The following is a 24,225-nucleotide window of genomic DNA, read 5'->3' as shown; positions in this document are numbered from 1 at the left end:
AAATATTTAAAAGCATAAAGACTGTTGAACCCTCTTTTAAAGATATAATTGTTAGCTAAAGTAGTTATTCCTCATGTGACATAATTTGCTTATGACTTGAATTAACAAATTAAACCAACAATAATTATACACTTCAATTATGTGAGACTTTATTTGAGACACTGATATTCACTGGACTAGAATAGATATTTCTCGAGTATGCTCCTCAAGTCAGATCTGGTCCAATCCTTCATAGTGTTTACATGCTAGCAAGAAAATAATATTGTTTTGCATTAATGAAATAGTATTATGACTTGAAGAGCATATTTGAGAAATATCTATTCTAGTCCAGTGTATCAGAAAAGATCTTATGGGGGAAACACTAAGACAAGACTTGAAGGGGGAGTAGAAGCTATTTGGGAGAAGAGGGTTGGGGCATGGTATCCTTAGAGGAAATAGCGTGTGAGACTTGGATGCCTCACTTGGCTGATTATCTTTTTATTAATATAGCAGGTCTATTAAAAGTTTCCCTTGATTCTTTGCCAATCTGGTATGCATTTCTCTATATACTTGAAAGTAATGTAATTGTTTTTTTTTCTTGAAAACATTCTGTGGTTCCAAATTTTCACAAAAACATTACTTTTATTTTATTAAAAAATATCTTCTGTTCAGAAGAGATATTCCAGAGATGCTCTGGAGGCAATTCCTGTTGCCTATTTCTTTTTTGATTGGTCAAAAATGTAATAGATGGTCTTTTCATATAAAATTCAAACCCTTAACAACTTTTATATTTTTCTGTAGAACATTTGGTATTGTATGATGCCATTGTAATTTAGTAGTGGTATTTAGCAAGACCACTAACGTATGGACAATGAAACCACACATCCATGTCATTTTCTGTACTCACAGAGTATTGTGTGAGGGGAGCAGTGCTGGAGACAATTATCTGATATCTATATCTATATCTATATCTATATCTATATGTACATATAGACAGAGGGATATATACATAATAGATATGTATATCTATAATATATAATAATAGGTATATATATATATATGCATATATATATATATATAGAGAGAGAGAGATATATATAATAGATATAGATACAGATATTCAGGTTACTGCAGATCAATAAACCAGAACTCTATAGATCTGTGCTGTCTAATATGGTAGCCACTGGCCACATGTGATTATCCAGCACTTGAAACACAGCTAGTCTGAATTGAGATGTGATGCATATATAAAATATTCCCTGGATTTCAAAGACCTAGTAAAATAAAACAGGTACTAACATTTTTACTGATCATATTTGAATCACTAATCATATCATTTATTTTTTATAATTACATGTTGATAACATTTTGAATTTATTGGATTTAAATACATTAAGTTAGTAGCACCCATTACTTTTTACATTTAAAAATGTGGCCACTAGATAAATACATGTGAATCATATTTGTGGCTCACGTAATACTTCTATTGGTTAGTGATGCTCTAGTCTTTATTTTGTATAGTAAGCAAGGCTGAGGCAAATCAGAAGACAAAACTAACATGTGCTATGGTTGTTAGTGAGCATCAGAGGTCATTACCAGTGCTGGTTAGGGAATATGTTAGGAAATGTGTGACTTTTGATAGAATTGGTTAGTGAAACAGATCAACATCTGCAGATCTATGGAGACTTTTTTTGGGATGGAGAATTGGAAAAAGAAACTTGATCAAATGCTGATCCCGCCTAACAGTAAGAGGCAGATCCCTAAAAATTTCGTGTTTATAAAACTGTTCTCAAGGAGCTCTTGCTGCTTGATTTGCCCATGAAATGTCTAGGTAAACCCACAAATAAAATGTAGTAGAACTACATTAGAAGAAAGTTAATGTGAAGAAATAGAAGGTGAGCCTTTTTGTAGACAAATTTCCTATATTCACATTTAGTATCACTAAGAGTAAGGAAGGCAAACTCTCAAAAATATTTTGCAATTTAGTAACACTTTTAATCTTGAAGTACCTTAGTAATATTACCACATTAATCATCTTGATTTCAAAGCGAAATATTGAGCAGTGGGCATTATTATACCATTTTATGGATTAGGTATGAGTCAGTGAGGTAAAGGACTTGCCAAAATTAGATAATGGTCATCAGAGGTCACCTGTCAGGATGGAAGAGGTTAAATGGAATTATTTTCAGAAGTGTTTAGGGGTGGGGATATAGTTTGTGATGGAGCACTTGCCTAGCCTGCATGAAGACCTGGGTTTGATCTCCAGAGCTACCAAACAAACAAACAAATAAAAAACCCCAAAACAAAACCAAAACACAATCAAGGATGGTATTACAAGGGATATAGTTGAATGGCACATTCCCACTTTCTACATTTTCTTGACAAGCAGAATTGAAAAAATATACTAATAAATTTACATTGATTCAAATGTACAACTTAAAGTAAGCAAGTACAGACTAATTTATTATATTTATTTGTTTTTATAACAGTCTTTTTTGGGATCTAATTTGTTTAAAGATTACTTGTTTATTTAGACATAGTTTGTTCACTCCACAAACATCTGTTAAACATTCATTATTGCCAGACCATGAATTGCCATTCACCCTGGCTTCAGGAAGCTACTAGTGTAGTAGAAAGAGGCAGACACATAAAAAATGCCTGAACATATTTTAGGTACACTGATAAGAGAGTAGATCTCACACTTATAGAGTCCTTCCTAGCTACTAAGAACTCTTTATTGTGTTTTTAAAAGTATAACAAATTTTTAAAATTATTTTAAAAGATGGAACTTTGCTGTTATCCTGGTTAGTCTCAAACTCCTGAGCTCAAGTGATCTTCCTGTCTCATCTTCTTGAGTAGCTGTGATTATAGGTACAAGCTACCACTCCTGTCTCAGTATAATAAATCATTTAACCTTCAAGAGAATCTTACTACGTGAGAAATTGTTAATATTCCCATTCTACAAATACTACAAATGTGCAAAAAGTGATTGGAGATCACATTAGCTAGTGAGTGGCAAAAGTTGGATTCAAACATGGGCAAGCTTTAGTCTTCACAACTGCCCAAAGGTATGTACATTGCCACCTGGATGGACACAAAAATGCTTTTTAGTGAAAGTGACACTTGATCTGAGTTTAGCAAAAGGATAGGGTGTTCATCAGGATACCAAAAGGGAAGCATTCCTAGTAAGATGGTAAAAAGAGCAAAGACCTGGCAAAATGAAGCAGTTACCTCAAAATGAAGAGGCTCAGAATAAAGGAGAGGGGAAGGTGGAAAGAGGAAAATAAAGTAGGCCAACCGGAACGACAGGAAAGAAAAAAGTGGGTAAAGGAGGAAACTTGAAACTACTAACAAAGTGAGTATGGCAAGAAATCTAAGGATTCATTTACCAAACTGCCCATATTCCCCTTTAGCATAGACAGCTGAGAAACCTAAACTTTAAGTCACTGATTATGTGACCTTGGACAACTAATTTTTTCTTTTCATTTTTTATTGATGCGTTATGATTATATGTAATAGTGGGATTCACTTTGACATATTTGTACATGTACATAATTTGATCCATTTCATCTATCAGTACCTTCCCTTAATCTCCCCTCCTTCTTCCCCAATCTCTTTTTTTTGGGGGGGGGCTCTACCTTCCACATATGAGAGAAAACATACAACACTTGGCTTAATATAATACTGTCAGTTCCATCCATTTTCCTTCAGATGATGTAATTTCATTCTTGTTTATGGTTGAATAAAACTGCATTTCATAAACATGCATATATAAATATAATACATACATGTTATATATATATTAAATGTATATATTTATATATACAGATGTATATGACTGAATAAAACTATTTATATATATACATATATAAATGTAATATATATGTATTATATGCATAACATATATGTATTTTATATATACACACATATATATAGATCACAATTTATTTATTCTTCTGTTGCCAGGTACCTAGGCTGATTCCATAATCTGGCTATTGTGGATTGTATTGCTATCATATGTATTGTTATAGTATGCCAACTTTAGTTCTTTTCGGAAAATACTGAGGAGTGGTATAGTTGGGTAATATGGTGGTTCATTCCCAGTCTTTGAGGAGTCTCCATATTGATTTCCATAGCAGTTGTACTAATTTACAATTGGGACAAATTATTTTAATTCTCTGGATCTCAATTTTATCATCAGAGATATCAAGGGCAAAGACAAAATCGTCTCTGTGTCCCTTTCCAGCATGGATCTCATGATTTCAATTGGTTCTAGTGTGCAAAGAAGAGAATTTTGTATTTGTGAATGACATATTTAGATTTGTATTTCAGAAAGATAACATTATTTTATAGTGAAATATCATGATAAATTTTTTAAAGGCAACTTAAATTGTAAATCCAATACTTGGTTGGAACACTTCCACGTGGGAAATGTTATCTTGTGCACCTTGGGAATAAGTGCCCTGCACTCTTCCTGTTTTTAACACAACTGCTTACATTGCTTCTGATATCCTCTTGTTTCTCATTTGGAGGTGACCCCTTTTCTTTCCTATTTTTTCTTTGGTGTATTTTCTAGTAAGTATGTCTTCCATAAGTCTAAGTTCCCCAGAGTTTTATTCTTAATTGTTTCAATTGTATTAATTGCCATCTGTTTATGAATACCTTCCAGTTAATTGCATTATTCCTGTATCTCCAGTGCATATGGTCTCATCTAAAGATGACATGGCTAACACATAACTCTGAATCAACATTTCTCTAAAGTCTTTCCTTTTATTATAAAAACCACATTATTTTCTTTCTCAGTATAAAAAATTGGAAAGTACAGAGAAGCAAAATACTATAATCACCCCTATATTCCAACATATCAAGAGCTAATCACCATTACTATATTATTGTATAGTTTTCTAAATTATTTTCTCCGTATGTATACAATACATACGTGTATCATCCATACTGTTTTATAACCCTTCATGAACATCTTTCATAGGCAATTCCTGTGTATCATTGAGAAATTATTTTCAACCTAATTATATTACAAACTTTGCTCATATAAATTCTTATCAATTGAACTACACTCATGATACTTGTATATGACTGGTATTAAGGTTACCTGCACTTTGATATAACTTTCCAAAAGGATTTCTTAATTTTTGATACCAGATCTTATATTTCTTTGTGTCCCATAAAATTTAGCATTGGCCTTCCATATAGGAATCATTCAATAAATGCTTTTTAAATGAATGGAGAGATGATATGCTAAGCTTAGGTGACAAGGAGAAATGATGGTACCATTTATTAACAGAAAGAGGAGTATGGTTTGAAGAAAAGGGAACATGAAAATATGACTTTAAACATATTAGTTTGAGGTAATATCTATCCTGATGTTGAAAAATATTTTTAAAACAAATTCTGGAAAATTTTAATTAGTTGTCTGTTAATTTCATGTTAGTAGACTCCTGTAGTAGATTGTTAGAGCTAACTGAAGCTCCAATGACTTACAGTCATGACTACTATTCATATATGTGTTTGCATGTGTGTGCGGGTATACATACAAATATATATATTTGCCCTGCTGTGCTGAGGATCAAAGCCAGGTCCTTCAGCATGCTGGCAGATACTCTCCCAAGGAGCTACACCCCATAGATTTCCCCAAATTCTTAATGGCTGGATTAAGTAAGACTTTCTACTTCTAGTTTACATTCAATCCTGGCTAGAGTGTAGGTACCTGATACCAAAAGAGTCAATCAGAGGACTTCCAATGGAATAATGGAATATTGAATTGAGTTTTAACTACTCCAGATTCAGTCTGGCTGAATTCTTGCATAGAGGAGATATAACCCAGATGTTTGTGACATGTTCTACCATGAAATTCAAAAAGCATACAATGCCGATCCATAAGTAGAATAGTGAGAGACTCCCTGGTCATGTACAGAAACTTCAACATCATCCCTTTCCTCATCTTTTAGTTCCCCTCTCAGCCTCTGGTAAATACCTTTCTATTCTCTGTGTCTGAGTTTGACTTTTTTAGATTCAATAAATGTGAGGTCCTACATTGTTTGTCTTTTTATGCCTGGCTTATTTCACTTAACATTGTGTCTTCTAGTTCCATCCATGTTGTCAAGAATGACAGAATTTCTTTCTTAAGGCTGTATAGTATCCCATTGTACAGATTTTCTTTATCCATTCATCTGAGGATGGACACATTGGTTGCTTCCATTCTTGGTTATTGTGAATATGCTGCAATAAACATGGGAATGTAATTATCTCTTTGACATACCAATTTTAATCCCTGTGGATATACGTATCCAGATGTGCAATTACTGTATCACACAGGCAAAGGATTTGAACATCCATTTCTCAAAAGAAGACATATGAGTGGACAACAGATAAATGAAAAAATGCTAAACATCACCAATGAGAAATAAATGCTTCACTCTTCCTGTTAAGGATTGTTTTGGCTATTCGAGGTCTTCTATTCTTCCAGATGAAGTTCATGATTGCTTTCTCTATTTCTATTAGGAGTGTCATTGGGATTTTATTTGGAATTGCATTGAATCTGTATAGTGCCTTTGGTAGTATGACTATTTTGACAATATTAATTCTGCCTATCCAAGAATATGGGAGATCTTTCCATCTTCTAAGGTCTTCTTCAATTTCTTTCTTTAGTGTTCTGTAGTTTTCATTGTAGAGGTCTTTCACCTCTTTTGTTAGATTGATTCCCAAGTATTTTATTTTATTTTTTTGAGGCTATTATGAATGGGGTAGTTTTCCTAATTTCTCTTCCAGAGGATTCATCACTTATGAATAGAAATGCATTAGATTCATGAGTATTGACTTTATATCCTGCTACTTTGCTGAATTCATTTATTATTTCTAGAAGTTTTCTGGTGAAATTTCTTTTGGATCATTTAAATATAGAATAATGTCATGGGCAAATAGAGATAGTCTGAGTTCTTCTTTTCTTATTCATATCCCATTAATTTCTTTGGTCTGTCTAATAGTTCTGGTTAGAGTTTCCAGGATGATGTTGAATAGAAGTGGTGAAAGAGGGCATCACTATCTTGTTCCAGTTTTTAGAGGGAATGCTTTTGATTTTTCTCCATTTATAATGTTGACCTTGGGCTGGGCTTAGCATAGATAACCTTTACAATGTTGAGGTATGTTCCTACTGTCCTTATTTTTTCTAGTGTTTTGAGCATGAAGTGGTGCTGTGTTTTATCAAATGCTTTTTCTGCATCTATTGAAATGATCATATGATTCTTTAAGTCTATTGATGTGATGAATTACATTTATTGATTTCTGGATGTCAAACCAACTTTGCATCCCTACTTGATCATGCCACACTACCTTTTAAATATTTTTTATGCAATTTGACAGTCTTTTGTTGACAATTGTCGCATCTATGCTCATCAAGGATATGATCTGAAGTTCTTTCCCTGATGCGTCTTTGTCTGCTTTTGTTTCAGGGTGATGGTGTTACCCTACAACGTGTACAAGCAGAGAAATGATACGTTGTACTTCACTTGTGTACAATGAACCAAAATGCATTCTGCTGTCATGTATAACTAAATAGAACAAACAATAAAAATGCAAATTTAAACCACAGTGAGATTCCACCTCATAACTGTTTGAATGGCTATTATCAAAAACACACAAAATAACAAGTGTTGGTAAGAATGTAGAGAAAGGGAAACTCTTAAACACTGTTGTTGGTAGGAATGTAAATTAGTATAGCCATTGTGGAATACAGTATAGAGGTTTCTCACAAAACTGTATTGACTTTGAAGCTTTGTTGACAATCACTTATCCATATATGTTGTGGGCTTATTTATGAAGTCTATTCTGTTCCTTTAAGCAATCCCACCATGTCTTGATTTTTGTAGATTAACAGAAAATGTTGAAATCAGTGTTATCTTTTCAAGTTGTTTGTTTTAGAGGTTGTTTTGAATATTTTAGGTAGTTTACTTATCCACATACATTTTAGAGTTGACTTATAAATTTCTACAAAAAAAAGCCAGTTGGTGTGTTGATTGGGGTTACCTTTTAACTGCTGATCAATTTGGGAAGAATTGGCATCTTAATGATATTGAAGGTCTGCTCTGTGAATGTAATATAGCTCTCCATTAATTAGGTCTTTTTATTTCTCTTAGCAATGTTTTATAATTTTCAGGGTGTAGGTCTTACACATTTTTGTCAGATTTATCCCCAAGTTCTAAATCAAACCCTTCTGTGTATGTTTCTCAAAGCCCTGTGACTCTAAGTTTTCCTGTAAGTATAGTTCCACTCAATAATGAACCAGATGAGTGTTTCAAAGAAATGCAATTTGACCAGACAGATCAAAAAAAGGTATCCTAATATATTTCATTTTGTTATTTAGTCAGAATTGATGCAATTTAATTTTTCACATTAGGTGCATAGCAGGCTTATAAATGCTTTTGTACTGACTAGGCATCAACTACTGGCTCTCTCTCTCTCTCTCTCTCTCTCTCTCTCTCTCTCTCTCTGTGTGTGTGTGTGTACATTTGGGTCCCCATATCTGCCAGTAGGGTGTCTTAGTGAATTTTTATAATTTTATTATTAAGTTAGTGTTGTTACACTTTTGGGTTTGTGGTAGGAAGGATTCTAAGGTGGCTTCAAAGATTCTTGCCTTCTGGTGTTTTTTTTCTGTATATTCCTTTAGGACTGGAGTTGTAGCTCAGTAGAAGAGCACTTGCCTAGAATACATGAGGCCCTAGGTTTGATCCCTAGCACCCACACAAAAACTTGCTACAACAAGAAAAACAAAAACCAAAATAATGCAAGGATGTCTGTGTATTGTCTTCCCATTAAGAGTGGTTTGTGAATTTTCTTGTTTATCATTCCTTTGATTAGGCTATATTATATGATCAACATGAAGAGATTTTGCAGAGATAATTAAGGTACCCAATCAGATGATTTTTTTGAGTTAACAAAAAAGGGAGGTTATCCTGGGTTTTCCTTCCTTGATTTGGTGGTAAAAAACCTTGAAAGAGGAATAGAGCCACTCCCAAGGATAAAGAAGTTTTCCTACTAGCCTCAAATAAACAAACGACCATGTTGTCCACTGCCTATGGAGAGGGTAAGCCTCTAGAAATTATAGATGCTAAGGATCTCAATTATATAACTGTAAGGAACTAAAATTGGCCAACAATATGAATAGGTTTAGAATATTCTGAGTTTCACATGAGATACCTTGATTGAAGCTTTTTGAGTCCCTGGGCAGTGCACCCAGAAAAGTAATGGTTGGACTCCTGACCCATGGAAACAGAAAATAAATGTGTGTGGTTTTATGTGGCCAGGTTTATGGCAATTTGTTACACAGAAATTAATTATAATTTACTCAGTGGCTATGTAGCTAGCTTTGACATGTTTGCCATTGTATTAGTTGCTACAGCAGCCATAACAAAATACTATAGTGCGCATGACACAAACAGAAGTTTATTTTCTCACAGGAGGCTAGGAGTCCAAGATCAAGGGGTTAACCAGTTTGGTTTCTTCTCAGGCGTTTTTAGCGTGCATATGGCCACTTTCTTACTGTGTTCTCACATGGTCTTTCTTCTATGTGCACACATCTAAGTCCTAATCTCTTATAAGAACACCAGTGATACTGGATTAGGACCTAATTGAAGACCTCACTTTAATTTCACTATTTCTTCAAAGACCTTATCTCCAAACATGATTACATTCTGAGATACTAGGGGTTAGGTTTCCGACATATTAATGGGGGGCACAATAATATTTCATTGAGACTCTCTTTTAAGCTTCTGAACCTCTGCTACATCTACCTATTCTTTTTTTGAGGGGGTACCAAGGATTGAACTCAGGGGCACTCGACCATGGAGCCACACCCCCAGTCCTATTTTGTATTATTTACAGACAGGATCTTACTGAGTTGCTTAGCACCTTGCTTTTGCTGAGGCTGGCTTTGAACTTGCAATCCTCCTTCCTCAGCCTCCCTAGCCACTGGGATTACAGGTATGTGCCACCATGCCTGGCCCATCCACCTATTGTTTCAGATTTTTGTAATACTATTGTATTTCGGATACTTTGTTTTAGTGTGTCTATGGGGGGTGAAGGGTAGGGGTGATGGTGGGGATTAAATCCAGGATCTTGTGTATGCTAAGCAAGAACTCTACCACTGAGCTATACCCCAGAACTTTTTCTTTTCCTTGACAGTTTTGGCTTCAGATTAACATGTAAAATCTTTGATAATTACATTCCTAGCTTCTAATGATCAACCCGCCCAACAGTAACAAAATCATCAACTTAAATTTGTATATTTTTTTACAAAATTACAAGGTACTTTCATATTCATTCTTATTTTGAAACTGAAAATACTATGAAGGATGTCAGGCCAGTATTATTATCATGTACACTCAAAATTTAGGAAAACACACTCCAAAAGGTGAAGAGGCTAAATTTACATCATATAATACATCTTCTGAATCTAAGTCTAATGCTGTATTCACTAGATTAATTATTTAGAAAAAGTGTCCTAACCCAAATAGCAGGATTCCCATTGAATAAGTATTTTGTAATATCTCAGTCTTAGTTCAAATGCAGATTCTATTATTGTCCCCATCCCAAAACTCTTGTTATAAACTCTGGGGGCTTTTGTCCTTATGTGGAATAAGGCTTCCTTAGGTCACACCCAATTATCCCATTTTTCCAGTCATTTCTATTGGAGAAACTTTTGTAAAGTAAGTCCATTTGAACGTTTTTATGACAGGAATGTACATCAAGTGAATTTGGGTTTATTTTAACATATATGTCAGTTTTTGCATACATGTTGAAATTGATTGCTTTATACACATCTGATGAGATCATAAACTTCTGTAGCAGGTGCTTTCCTACTAATAGGCATTCACTGAGTGATGCAGGTATACAATAATTATTGAATAAGCATAGTGGAGAAGCAAGTAAATGAATTCCTCTTAATAGAGGTGAATTGGATTGAATAAGCTGACAGATAAATAGGGAATAATGCAAATTCATATGTATTTGGAATTCTCATCTTTCCAGCAGTTCAATAAAGCCTAACAATGTGGTATTATCTTTAGTTTTAGCAAGTTTTTGAGTAGCTGGTTTTTCTTAAGTTTACCTAAAACTTATCACAGTACTATAATTTCAATGTATGGAAGCTGGAAATACCAAAGCAGCACTGTTGAGATCTAAGATGCTAGATCAGGGGATGGGGTTGTAACTCAGTGGTAGAGCACTTGCCTAGAATGTCTGAGGCACTGGGTTCAATTCTCAGCACCACACATAAATAAATACCATAAAGGTCCATTGACAACTAAAATATATTTTTTAAAAGATTCTAGATCAGTATACTGGTAAAGAAAGGGAGAATTACTAGGAAACACATATAACCATGGTCCCCATCACACTCATCCCATCACACCCTTAAAACATAGAACCCCCAAATAGTGATTAAGTGCTTTCTAAGAGCAAACTCCCATTATTTTTCTAAGGAGGAGTCAGGAAATATAAGGAGAAACAATACCAGACAGGAGATGTAAGAAGGTGGCTGCAGACTGTAACAGTCTAGAAGGTAAAGAATGAATAGAAGAGAGGCAAGGGAAAAAAACTGGCTTGACCAGGTGTTTTTGTTGGGGGCTTGGGTGACAGAGCTGGGAAGAGAGAATGGAGATTCTGAAATAGAGCAGTCCAATTAGAGTTTGGAATCAGTGTAACACAGTGGTAAAGAGCTTGGGCGACAGAATCACACCACTTGGGATCCTTGGTCCTGCTCTGGCTCTTCCTAGTTTTGTAACCTTGGACAACTTGCTTAACCTTTACACCTTAGTTTTGTGACTAGTAACATGGAGATAATAATAAAGTATGCTTCTTGGAGTGGCTATGAGAGTTAAGTGAGTTGATAGTTCCAGAGCTTGGCTAATAGTAAACAGTAAAATGTCAAACTGCTATATCTGTAGTTATTATTCTTCCTCTTTCTTAATACTCTGTACTCCATTAGGGAGGAGGGGAGTGATGAAGGGTTGTGTGAAAACCTTTATCAGGCTTATTTTGAGGTGTGGGCTTCACTGAAGTAAAGTGGCACTACTTCCAGAGAACCCCCTTTGCCTGGGTCTCGCTGTGAGTATGAGGAGGCCGAGGTCCGAACTGTCAGGATGCACCGATGACCTCTTTGGCTAACCCGGGGCGGCTGCACTGTTGTCCTTGCATACTTGACAGTTTTCACTTCTGCCTCTTGGGTACTAGAAGCCATGTGGGCTCACACCCGAGTTTCCCAGTTTCAGAGGCGTGAGGGCCACTTGGCGGTCATCCTGCTTCCGGGCCCAGCCCTGCCACGCATTGGCCAGGGAGTTCAGCTCTGACCCCACACACGGTCCTAGCCCCAGCTCCCCCGGCCTCCCGCGCAGGCGCCGCCAGGGCCACCCCCGCCGCCATGTTTCCCCCGCCCGCGCGCTCCCTCCCACCACTCCCCCCTCCTCTCCCCAGCTGGGCTCCCGCCCCCCTCCCTCATCCCCCCATCCCCTGGTGAGGTCAGGCGGAGGCACTGCTGCTGCGGCCGCTGCAGCTCAGCTCCCATTCCCAGGAATCCTGGAACGGGGACTTTTGAAAATAACTGGAGCGGCGTTTGGGTTAGGGTCCGTGCTTTCCTCCTGCTCGAGGACAGGGCGAAGTGGCCTGGGCGAACAGGGGTGCAGAGGTACGGGTGCTGGTGCCTCGCAGCAGGAGCAAGCCCCGATTGCGCCGCGCTACTCTCCCTTCGGCCCTTGGAGCGCAGCAGCTGGCGGACGAGCGGCGGGGGCGCAGGGACGCGGCAAACAAGGTGAGGCAGGTTGCTGAAGTCATAGGGGTTCCATCAGCCGCTTCCCTGCCTCCGCGACCTGGCGGTGCGCGGTAGTGCGAGGCTAAGAGTTGCGATCTGCATCAGGGACAGTGGGGCGGGGAATCAGCTTCACTCTTTGCCCCCCCCTCCGCCTTTTCTACCGCGTGCTGGTGCGCGCCCTTATCCCTGCACCTTTGCCAACTCCAGGTCCCTCTGTCCCCGCCAGATACCTGGGTTCTCCTAGGATCCTCGAACCCAGTTTTCCTGTGCTTATTTGTCATCTTTCCAAGATCTTCTCTGGGCTTCTCGATCACTGCCCTGATCGTCCGGGGTTCCACTGTCCACCTCGGCCCCATGGTCTCTTGTCCTCTAACAGTTTCTGCTTTATGCCTTCCTAACCCCTTCGTTAGAATCTAACTTGGGAGACTCCGCTGCTGGCTCCCAAGTTAGAAGCACACTCTTTCCTCGAAGCTTTTAACTTAAATTAACTTAGTTCTGAACATCCTCAGCTCTGAGTGTCTCCGCTGTTTTTGGTTTAATCACAGTTGACTAATGATTTTTTTTTTTTTTGGAGGTTTACGGCTTAGCCTACCATTTACTGAAAGTGGTGGAATCATTCCTTCATTAAATATCCTTTAGTAAATATCTGCTAAGGAACTTTAAAATTTTCTTTCTAGTTTTCAGTAACTTAATTCAAGAACCATAGCCACTTAAAATGTGTGTATATATGTTTGTGTGTAATCCTTGTACATGGTCCTAAACTTTCCAGGATGCTAAGCAGGCCTGACAGAGGGAGAACTGGTGGGACTTGTAATGCCTAGCTCCATTTCTGAATCTGTAAATTAGGATTCTCATCCTGTTAATGCACTTGAGAGGACCTTAATGATTTAGGGGGAAAAAGTCGCTCAAGTTAGTATAGTCTGGTTACTAAGCCCATTGAATGGAAACTGAGAGACTGGGGGGAAGTTTAAAACTGCCTGTGTTGGGAGGGTACTTGCCTTCTTTTTTTTAAAAAAAAAAGAAGCCACAGTTTCTTATAGTAGTTCTCATATTTATGTAAACCCTCCAGAAACAGTATTTTAAAATCTCATAGTTATTTAAAAAAACCAAACAACCCCAAACCCCTACTTTTAGCTGTATCACTTTCTTCCCATGCAGTTGCTATTTTAGTTCCCATACTGAGGTTCATTTGTAGTAAGTGTGTAAAGAAAAGTAAATGGAGACACTGAAAGTGGAGGCAGATACCAGCAAACAAGCCCATGCTGATGTATGCAGTTGTGTTTTTGGAAATAGGCTATATCTAGTGCTCAAATTTGAAAACTGAGAAAAATGAATTAAGTAGCTGTGACATCATTTTATATCTAAAAATATTAGCTCCCTTAACTGCAACTTCTTATTCAAATCCTTAAACTTAACAGTGATAGATTTGTTTGCTTGATGTATGACCAGGTGTTGCCAATGACACAATATGCACTAATTGCCAGAAATCTCAGAAGAAACCAAGTTGTGAATGAAGATGGTGGATAAATTTCACTGTCCTGGTAGCACTTCTTTTGGCAGTGAGACAATGAGAATACTTTCTGCTATAACGTCAGATGATATATTTTTAACATAGATAAATAAGTCTCAATTGCCCAAAATCTTTAATCTGCCATTTTTATAAGCACATTTTAAATTGTGTGATGTGACTCTGTAGAGTTTAGTTGATGTTCCAAAGGAAGTAGTTTTCACAAGAGCAGTAAAGGCTATTGATTATCAATTTAGTTAGATAACTTGCAGGTGAAAGTGTTGTTTCCCATTCATTTGGTACATTCCTGAGCTCACTTAAGTTCTATTAAAAAATTGAATGTTGTAGGTAAAGAGTACTTGTTCCAATAGGCTCATGATTATAGGTCTAATTCTTTTGGCAACCCATTCTAAAAAGATATACAAACTTACAGCTGTTTCAGGGAAAAGATTGCATACCATTTGTTACTTTTTTCCTTTTGTGTTTCTTATTAATACTAAGTCCAAGCTAAGATTGCCACTGATGTGATTATATAGTAAAACTATGTTTGCCTAGAAGAAAAACATGGATGTGAGTTAACTATAAGCATTTTGCTCTGACTCCTCAATATGTATTTAATAGCTATCCTGGTACATCTAGAGGTTATCAAAATGGATATTTCTGATGTTATTAAATGTATGCAGTTTGCTATTGTATTATGTTTCTCATTTTCAATTATGTTTCTTCAAGTAATTTGACTTGCAGTAGTGAAATGAGACTAACCAAATTTCAAATTGTTTGATTTTTTGATGTTTAATATACTACTGCCTTTCTCAAGTAATATGTCAGTTGACTCTGTTTTTATTTGTATGAAATAATAAAACAGTTTGGTACGAATCGTCAGATTTCAGAAAGTGTAGAAAGAGTGTAGGAAGAATGAAGAGCCCTAGAGGACACATCTGAAAATTAGGGAAAAATGGCTTTACCAAGTTAGAAAGACTCATAGCAATCATGTTTTTTTTTTCCTTTTGTACTAGACTTTGAACCCAGGGGTGCTCTAACACACTGAAATACATTCCCAGCCAAGTTGTTCAGGTCCTCCTACCCCAGCCTCCTGAGTCCCTGGGATTATATGCGTGTGGTACTGTGCCTGGCAGCCCTGAGGTTTTTAAGTATTATTCATTCATTTAGTAATTCATTTTATAAAAGCAGCTGAGTGCCTTTTGTGTACCAAGCCCCTATATTAGTTACACTTAAAACTTGTAAGCCATGATCTTTGCTCTTGTGAAATATCACAGTGATCATATTCTATCAGAGTGTATAGACAATAAACAAGTAAACAAATGAAGAATATCCTTATAGATTGAAGTAAGAACAAGTAAGAAAATAAGGGAATGTGCCACAGAGAGCTAAGAAGGGCCTGCTTGAGAAAGAGTGGAAAGACCTCTATGATGTTTAATTTTAGGTGTCAATTTGTCTGGATAAGGAATACCTAGAAACTGGTAAAACATTTTTGGGTGTGTCTGTGTGGGTGTTTGCAGAAATCAGTGTTAGTCTGAGTGGCTATGTGGGGAAGATCCTCCCTTAGGATCAGTAGGCACCATCCAATTGGCTGGAGAGAACAAATACAGAAGGTGAACTGGTCTTTTCCGGAGCTGGTAAAGACTCTTTTTGTGGTCTTGGACTTCAGGACTCCAGCCTGGCTGGCCTTTGGACTTGGGCTCCAGGGCTTATAATACCAGGGGCCCCTTAGGTTCACAGGCTTTCAAAGTTCCTTGAACTGAGAGTTACAGCATCTATCTCCTTCGCTCTCAAGCCACTGGACTTGGACTGAGCCACACTACCAGCACTCCAGCGTCTCCAGCTTGCCTGTCTTGGGACTCCCTAAGCTGCCATAATTGTGTGAGCCAAATCCCTTAATAAATTCCCCTACATATTTATTTATGTGCATATTCTCTTGGCTCTGTCTCTGGAGAACCCCAACAAATATAGCCTCTTAGAGGAGGTGATGTTTGAGGAGATAACTGAAAAAGTAGAGAGAATGAGCCTGCCTTGTCAAGATATGGGCATACATTGAACATTATTGCAGAGAGGAGTAAAAACCAAGGTCTTGAGGTGGGAAAACAGGCTTGCGGTTTATGAAGAATAGGAAGAAAACCAGTAATGACCCTACCCTGGTGAACTGGGCAGGGAAATGATTGAAGAAGGTGTTAGAGAGCTTAGAGGGAGTCAGATAATAGATAAGTAAGACTTGGAGGCCTTGAGAAAGAATTTGAGTTTGATTTTCAGAACAGTGAGAAATCATTGAAGAGTCTTTTCTGTGGAAGGTACTTCACTGTAAAAAAATGTTATCCAGTGGAACTAAAAAAATAAATGTTTTATGAAGGATAAGTAGAATGTTCAGCTGCACAGTCATTTACATTAATACCTGAGAGTGACAGACTTTTATTAAGCATGCTAAATAAAAAATGTGATTTACTTCTATTCTGCTTTGTTAAAGGGTGGGGTAATGGGAACTTTGAGGTGAGTATGTTAAAAAGTAGGCCACTTTCCACTGTCACATTGTCACCTGTACTGCAAGGTAAGTTGATTTCAACTTTATTAAAATCAGGTCATTGTTAACTTTAAGACCTTATTTTTCAAAGAATGATGTTTTATTTTCCTATCAAAATAAACATATTCATAGGAATATGTTCCTTGGGAAGGTTGGAAGTTTCATTTCTGTATAAAGGAATATCTTAGGTTTTAGTCATGGCCTTTGGAATTTTAAGTTAGGTTTGCTATTTTCCTTTAACCATTGCCTTTCCAAAATTTTCAATTTCCATACATTTATTCCTGGAGAGATTAGGGTTTATTCTAATGCTTGAAGCTTAAGTTAATTTTATTGCTCTGAGCCATTACTTCAAAGCAATTCAGATTTGAGGTCTAGATATTCCCAAATAGGAATACAGATGGCAATTGAGATCCCATAGGGGTAAATCCTAATATTGTAGGGGGATGACCTGCAAAAATCCTTTAGCAGCTTTTCCAGAGTCAAGTTCCAACTCCTTAACTGAGCACTCGAGGGTCTGCCATGATTTGACCCCATTCTGCTTTCCCATGTGTCTTTATTATTCTCATACAAATTTCTATTAATTTCAAGTGATTTTAACCAGTTTGGAACTTTTCTGTTTAGCATAATTCCTGATATAGATTAGGTGCACAATAGGTATTTCTCAAATGGAAACCATGCCATCCATTTGAAAAGCCCTTCCCTTTCCTTTCTGTCATTTCAAATCCCAATACTTGTCAAGGAAGACTTTAAACATCATGCACTATTATAGCATCTGCCACTGAGCCTGAATTCTTTCTCCTCTGAATGTGAGCAGCAGGCACACACTTGCCCTGTTGTGTCGTGATTATGCTTATTTGATACCCGACCTTTTCTGCATTGGTCTGTGGCTCCATGAAGGTGACCTGAATCTTGTCTGGTTTCCCATCATTGTATTCTGAGCACCTGGCACATGATGCATACTATATGGTTATTAAATTATGAATACATATTGCCTGTGATATTCCTCCTATTTTTGACACTTATATAAGTTAATACTGTTTTGCCTTTCACATGTTCCTCTGATTTTTTTTTTCTTTTTGTTCTTGGTATTGAACCCAGGGGTGTTCTACCACTGAACTACATCCCTGCTCATTTTTATTTTTTATTTGAGACAGGGTTTTGTCAAGTTGCTGAGGCTGGCCTCTAACTTGCAATCCTCCTGCCTCAGCTACCTGAGTTGCCAGGATTACAGGCATGTGCCACCTCATCTGGACCCTGCTGTTCTTCTGAAGCAGTTTTGGAGAGAGGTTATTTAGAAAGCATAGTTGTTGAGATCATAAGTTGTGGGGCTAGGCTGCTGGGTTCCAATAATGGCTAGGAGACTTAGTAGCTAGGAGCATGGGGTGAGATAGTTAACCTCTCTGTTGCGGTTTTGATAGGAGGTATCTCCAAAAACTCAAGCATGAGACAATGTAAGAAAGTTTAGAGGTGAAATGATTGGGTTATGAGATCTTTAACCTAATCAGTGCATTAATCTGCTGATAGGGATTAATTGGATGTTAACTATAGGCAGGTAGGGTGTGGATGGAGCAGATAGATCATTGGGGACTTGACTTTGGGGTATATATATTTTGCCTGGTTAGTGGAACTGTCTCTGTTTCCTGGTGGCCATGTCCTGAGCCACTTTGCTCTACCACACTCTTCCACCATGATTTTCTGCCTCAACTAGAACCCAAATCAACGGAACTGGCCATCTATAGACTGAGACCTCTAAAACCATGAGTCCCAAATACATTTTTCCTGTTATAAAATTGTTCTTGTCAAGTGTTTTGGTTATAGTGGTGAAAAAACTGACTAAAACACTATCTGTACCTGAGTCACCTCATCTGTAAAATAGGGATAATTGAACTTAACCTCCTAGGGTACTTGTAAGGATCAAATGAGTTAGCTAGTCCCATAATTTAACAGTTTTCAAGTTTCAGAAGTTCTGAAAATTGATAAAAAAATTAATTTGGTCAGTTAGATGCCAAGTGGTAGCAAAACATGAACTGATATTCATGGTCTTTATTCTATTTATTGTTAAATTTTTCTTGTTTTTGCTGTAATATCAGTAATATGTTTATGGGGGTAGTACCACAGACCCTAGTGGGGTATTGCATAATTACTCATTTTCCCCAGTTTGGAACTTTTCTCTTTAGTCTTGTTTAAACATAATATGTAGCATATGCAGGCTATTGCCTATCTAAAAGTGGAAATTTCTGAATTTCAATCACATCTGGCACCAAGGTTTTCAGATAAGAGATTGTAAACCTCACAGTAAAGGGCTTAAATCAGGGCCTTGCACATAGTAAGCTGTTGCTGTGGGTGGCAGAGATTAGTGATGTAAATAAAGTACTTTTATCTTTCCCAATACCTTTATTATAATGGTTACCATGTAAATTGTTACCATGTAAATACTGTGCTGATTTAGTCCTACAGGGACTCTGAATGGAGAGGGCTGACTGTATGGTCCTAATCTTATAGGGAAACAGAAATGGCAAAGCAAAGATCCAGGCCTTTCAGTGCTCTCTTTAATACTATTAAGAGCATTTATTTATTCATTTTTTGTTTTTATTTTGTTATTTAAGACCAACTGGTTCTTTAGGACAAGAGAATCTCTTGTCCTGGGAGGTGGAATTCAGTTAAGAATTTGTTTAATATGATTAGACACCTATGCTTTGAAGTTGCTAAACATTTTTTAACTAATTTATATAACTAATGTGTATGGATGTCTGTATTAAAAGCAGAAGAAAGGCATAAAACAAATGATACTGCTTTAGCAGTTCTAATGTCATTCATGGTTAGATGGGGTCATGGGTCCATGTTATAATCCTTTATTTTGTTCTGTAGTCTTGAAATAATATCAAAAACATACAAAGGGGGCTGGTGGCATGGCTCAGTGGTAGAGCATTTGCCTAGTATGTGCTTCATCCTGGGTTGCATCCCCATCACTACAAAAAACAAACAATGAAAAAACATACAAAGGGAAACCTAAGCATCAATTGGAAACTTTCCTTAGTGTTTTTACAGGAATTGTTTTTCAATTATTCTTTCTAACTTCCCTCTCAATATTATATAACATCTTGACAACCTATTCTTCCCAACTAAACTAAAAAGCATAGTTTTTATTGATTTTCCTTATCAGTATTCATAAATCCCAATTGGTATGTTTTCTTTTTTCTCTTACTTTTTGTTGTTTTTTTTGGTACCAGAGATTGAACCCAGAGGTACTTTGCCACTAAATCATATTCCCAGCCCTTTTTAAATTTTTTTAAATTTTGAGACAGGCTCTCACTAAGTTTCTAAGGGCTTCATTAAAGTTGCTGAGGTTAGCCTTGAACTTGTGATCCTCCTGCCTCAGCCTCCCAAGTTGCTGGGATTACTAGCATGCACCACCATACCCCACTATATCCTTTCACTTTTGCCAGTAGTTATGTCTCAAAGTTTTTTTTTTCCTGAAATGTTCTTGCAATTGAAAACTATTCCTTGAAATCAGTCTTCCAATTCACTTAACAAATACATATTAAATGCCTATTATATTATAGGCATTGTACTAGTCTAAACAATTAGAATCTCTGTCCAGTGCTCTTTCCTCTATTTTGGACTCCTTCACACTATAACACATGTACTGAGTGAACAGGCTGACAACATGGTAGTGTGCCCCAGGAGACACAAAATTAAGTGCCTTGGCTTGTCCCTTTCTTTGCCTCCCCTCCTCTCCCCTCCCCCCCTCTCTTTCAGTTTTCCTTTCTTTCTTTCTTATACTGGACATTAAATCCAGGGACACTCTATCACTGAGCCACATCCCCAGCTGTTTTTTAAAAAGGCAGGTTTTCACTAAGTTGCCGAGGCTGACCTTGAACTTGTGATCCTCCTGCCACAGCATCCTGAATTTCTGGGATTACAGGTGTGCACCACCATGCCCAGCATGTTTTCTTGAAGTATATATTTTACACAAAGATTTAGGAGAACATTAAATAGTAGTTCATTTAAAATATGTAAAAATATTAAAGTAAACTCATATACATTGTACTTTAGAATGCAATATTCATATGAAAGTCTGAGATAAAACCCAATACTTAAGAGAAAGTCTCAGCTTATAAGGGCAGCTGTGGCAACCCTTAGTGACCATTGAAACTGTTCTATTTCCATAATCTCTTCTTTGAGCAAATACTCAAACATTTTTAGTCTTAGATTCCGATAATGACCTGTGATAAAGGTAATGGGTATTCATGTTTTTCTCTATGTTTTTCAATTAATTCAAGGCTACACATTGCTTGATAGTGGTATAAATCTTAAAATGTGTTGAGTTCCTAATGTTGGTGAGTAATAACTAAGATGAATAGTGAAGTACTTGTCAGGGAATTGATATCTTCAAGAAGAGAGATTGTTAGAACACAGTGACCATGAACTTGATGCAGCACAGTTGATGGATTAAAGTTTTGCCTTATTTTATGCACACTTGTTTATCTCACTGATTTGAAGTTATCTTTGCTAAATTTCAAACTGCTTTTGTTTATAACACATTCAATATACAAATTGTTTTGTTAATTGCTGGCCACTGAAGTATTCCATACTAGAAGAAAATTGTCAAAGTTTGCTTGGTTGGTGAAAGGTTTCTACAGTTTCAGAAGTTTTTTTAAATAGGTCAGCAGTGCCTGTTACAAAGTAATGGCTTAATTTGCTCCAAATGAGAAAGATAAAGAATAAAAAGGCAAGTGAAGAAAGGGGGTGAAAGTAAATGGTGTAAGTCAAACACTAAATCTTTCAATTCATTTTCATGATTGCTTTCCCACTTTCATTGTTGTCCCATGCCAGGCACAGTTTGCAGGGTCTGACATTGTCATATTGCTGTGTTACTGTTCAAAGATTATAAGGAGATGGGTACTGAGGATGGTGAAATGCTGTTAGTTTCTGTTCAGTAAAAGAGGATAAAAGAGTTGTAGAGTTTTCCTTCTTGGTCTTACCTTTTAAGAATGGACATATATTTCTAAGAAATACTTCATTTCAACAAAATTTTCTGTTCTGCTCTTGTGTATTTCTTAGTAGGAAGGTAATAGAATTTAATGACTAAGATGTTGGATTCTGGAATCACAGGAAGTGTGATATTGGGCAACTTGCTTAATCTCTCTGAGTTTTGATTTTTCTCCTATAAACTATCTTGACTGCTTGTTTTATGAATTATATAAAATAATGCATAGGAAGCACTAAGCACAGTTCACACCACATAGCAGATAGAGCTATTCTTATTATCGACCTTTTTCATAGATTAGTGACTGAAATAGTTGAAAACATGAGACATAATTTAAGAGCTTTGCCATTGACATGAAGCAGAAGTGAGGGATGTAGTATATATGGCATGTATATATACACACACACATAGGCATGTATACATATATCTCCTTATTCTTATTCCAAGGTGAAATGCTGTTTTTTTGAATTTGTACCTTTTAAATGGTGAGTAGACTGTTTAGAAGTAACATCAAGGGGTTGGGGATAGCTCAGTTGCTAGAGTGTGTGCCTCACATATACAAGGCCTTGGGTTCAATCCCCAGCACCACACACACACACAAAGTAACATCATTTTTCTAGCAGACAAGAAAGTTTATGGTAAATCTGTGGCTTATTACTTATTCACATATGGGCATCACATTGAATATAAGAAAAATGACAGTTTTTAATAGTTAGCCCAGTACATATTCAAATATGATATTGTTCAGTTTGATAAGATTTTAAATTTTAATATCTATTTGGTGGAAGAAAGAGATGCTGGAAAATATGTACTACAATATCGTCTTTTAAATATGAAAACTTTTGGTGTTCTGATAATCAAAGAGGTCACAAATTTTATTTTTTTGTTTTGTAACTTTTTTGGTGTTTCTAGGGATAGACCCAGGACCTTGTGCACACTAGGCAGCACTCTATCACTGAGCTACATCCCCAGCAACAAATTTTCTTAATGTATCTTGAATTGTTTCAGTTTTCAGGTTTCCAATATTAAAGCATTTGTAATAGTTAAACCATTTGGAAAAGGGCTAATTCCTTCTGAATAGTGTCTTTCTATAGATTTTGAGTTGTTATGGTTAAATTTTTATTGTAGTTACTCTAGCAGCAAATCAAGTAATATCTTAAGAGTTGATAAAAGTCAATATTAGCTGGACACTGTGGGTTATGTCTGTAATCCCAGTGACTTGGGAGTCTGACACAAGAGGATTACAAGTTCAAGGCCAGTCTCAGCAACTCAGTGAGATCATGTCTCAAAATAAAAAGTAAAAAGTGCTAGGAATGCATCTCAGTGGCAAAGTGCCCCTGGGTTCAATTCCCAGTACCAAACAAAGAAACGAATAAAGGTCAGTAGTAGTTTTAATAAATGAATGGATAAGTTTAAATTAATTACTGAGAGCACATTCAGGTGTTGCAAGGATAGTCTATCCTTTTAAGTTGAAAATATATTAAGCTATCATTCCTGCTTTCCTAAATTATACCCTGTTCCAATATCAGATAAATCAGACAGAGATGATACTTGGGGAGCCAACCTAGCTATGGACTACCACAGGTATACCAAAAAGAAAAACCATGTAACACATTGGTACTATGCTGTGCATTTAGAGGTTTTGCGACAATTATTAATATACTGTGCATCCAGATTCATGAACAGCTTAGATTACTAATGGAATGTTTATTAGCAGTATGTCCTGCATTTATAGATAGCAATCATTATTAGTATCATTTGAAGATGAAAAGACATTGTCCAAATGTATTTTTAGGGCTGGGGATGTAGTTCAATAGTGGAGTAATTGTCTAGCATGTGAGGCCCTGAGTTTGGTCCCCAGCACTGCAAACAAACAAACAAACAAAAAAGTAATTTTAGAAAAATTAGACTTACTTTTTCCTTAGGTAATTAGTTTAATATAAAATAAAGGTAATGTAGAGCACCTTTCTTTTGAAACTTGGTTAACTCTCATTTTATTTACTCTTGTGGAATATGCACAATAAGTTTAAGTAACGTGCGGAAAGTCACATCATGTAAAGTAGTGTTAGGTGTAGAATGCCCGTGATGTAATTTTTTTTAGAAAACTTTAATTTTTGGTACAGATTAGTTAAACAGAATGGGGTATTTAATTGTGGCATACTCATACATGCATATAACATATTTGGGCAATTTTACTGCCCAGTATCTACCCTTGTCTGCCCCTCTCCCTTCCCCCTGATTCCCTTCCTCTTTGTTGATAGTCTCCCTTCCACACATTTATCACATCCTCTTTATTCTGTGCTCTAGTTTCCACATGTGAGAGAAAACATATGATACTTGTCTTTCTGAGTTTGGCTAATTTCACTTAACAAGGTGTTCTCCATTTCCATCCATTTTCC

General features: G+C 36.7%; 1 protein-coding gene across 3 annotated transcripts in view; it reads left to right on the top strand.

Annotated features, from left to right (window-relative positions):
- Positions 1 to 12,681: 12,681 nt before the first annotated feature.
- Klhl13 (kelch like family member 13) overlaps positions 12,682 to 24,225 on the top strand; it is a 172,072-nt gene continuing 160,528 nt past the window's right edge. For 2 of the 3 annotated variants that reach the window (XM_047535775.1, XM_047535771.1), the window contains exon 1: positions 12,682 to 12,796. The gene's annotated coding sequence lies outside the window, so the exon portion shown is untranslated. The remainder of the gene's footprint in view (positions 12,797 to 24,225) is intronic. The other variant, XM_047535777.1, reaches the window with a different exon arrangement.

Source organism: Sciurus carolinensis, chromosome X (assembly GCF_902686445.1).
Source record: "Sciurus carolinensis chromosome X, mSciCar1.2, whole genome shotgun sequence".
Taxonomy (NCBI): Eukaryota; Metazoa; Chordata; class Mammalia; order Rodentia; family Sciuridae; genus Sciurus; species Sciurus carolinensis.
The sequence above is the reverse complement of the archived record's forward strand: the minus strand, read 5'-3'. Positions and strand labels throughout refer to the sequence as shown.